Raw genomic sequence first — 1802 nt, 5'->3', positions numbered from 1 at the left:
TATATATATATATATATACAGAGAGAGAGATATAGACAGACATACATGTATATATACATATACATACATATAGACGTACACATATACGCACAAAATTGGTAGAGAGTCTGCCAAATTACTTTGTGATAACTACACTTGATGTTGAAATATCATCCAGGACTTATTACATTTTTTTCGGCGTTCTTGAGTCAATATAATATACTCTACACTCTCGAAAACTATATCTAAATACTTTCACCGTTCAACGACTAAAACTGGTGTAATGGCAGATTATATTCTGCATTTTCCTCTTTCTTTTCTACTAATTCAATTGTTGGATTGCTCCATTTGGGGCACAACGTGTATCCCCGGTACATTTTTTTATATTATAATTATTTTGTCCTTCCCTATGTATCCAACAGCTGCATTTTTCACATAGACTTACATAACTCAACACGTCTTTTTTTTTCCACTAAACGTAAAAGCATACACGGATACACAACAACATAGTCCCCACATATTATATATATATATATGTATATGTGTGTATTAACACAAATAAACACACACACACATATATATACATAAATATATATACATATATACATACATGCATATCTATATATATAGATATATATATACATATATATATATATATACATACACACACACACGCACGCACACACACACACATACACACACACATACACACACACACACACACACACACACACACACACACATATATATATATATGTTGCGGATTTAATTAAATAAATAAATCTAAATTTAAAGAAAGGCTAAATCTTTTCAAGAACTTCATTATTATTTCATATACACAGCTAATTCGTTTTTTCTGTGATGTCCGCACATCCATAAATTTCAAGTGAATTTGTAATACATACTTTAAGATCAGTTTTCGTTAAGTATCAAATATTGATAGGAAAAAATAAAACAAGGAAGATTTTTTTAATAATATTAGGTTAGTGGCTAATTTGTTTTTATTTTATTTTTTCCGATTTCTTAAAATATTTTCTTTAAGCGAATAATTAATATCTTATTGAAAACGTATTTCATTTTGTCAATAATTTAACATTTAATAAAGTTTAATTCATCATTATTTTTTATTAAGTTTTCATAATCAGTTGAATTTATAAAATTTCCGTTAGTGAGAGTTAGCGATTTGTGACCTCTCTAACTAGAATTTTATCACATTTTTTATTATTATTTCTTTGAGTTTTGTTATTCCTTTCCTACTCCTGTTTCTTCCAAAAATTATTAATTTACAGGCATTGAAATTGAGCGTGATCCGCATAAATTTTAAAAGTATCAAAAGTTTTCGAAAATTATGGAAGATTTTCCCTTCTTCCTGATTAAACCATTTAAAAATGTCTTTAAAATTGAAAGGAAAATGCTTCCAACATCCTTCTTGTTAAGCTTGATGTTTAGCCCCCTGTCAATCTTGGTCAGCAGACCTATGAGCATCTTGCATCAAATATGTTGTCCCTTATTTAAAACAGTAAACGCTTTTGTGGTAGGAACAACGACTGTGTAGAGCAGCATTTCTCAACGGGGCTCCTCGGAACCCTAAGGTTCCACAAAATATTTCTAAGGGTTAGTGAGATAAACTAATGCTAATTTCATGATCGTAATATTACTATACATGCACAAAATATTATTGGTTATTGTAATATTGTAATATAGAGATCATCCTATTTAGTCTATTATTTTATTAACAAATATAACAACCACTGGGGATATATTTAGTAATGTCTTTAATTTTTGGACACCCTATGTGTGTGTGTATATATATATATGTATAT

The sequence above is a fragment of the Octopus bimaculoides genome, chromosome 10 (assembly GCF_001194135.2).
Source record: "Octopus bimaculoides isolate UCB-OBI-ISO-001 chromosome 10, ASM119413v2, whole genome shotgun sequence".
NCBI classification, from domain to species: Eukaryota; Metazoa; Mollusca; class Cephalopoda; order Octopoda; family Octopodidae; genus Octopus; species Octopus bimaculoides.
This window is presented reverse-complemented; position numbering follows the sequence as displayed.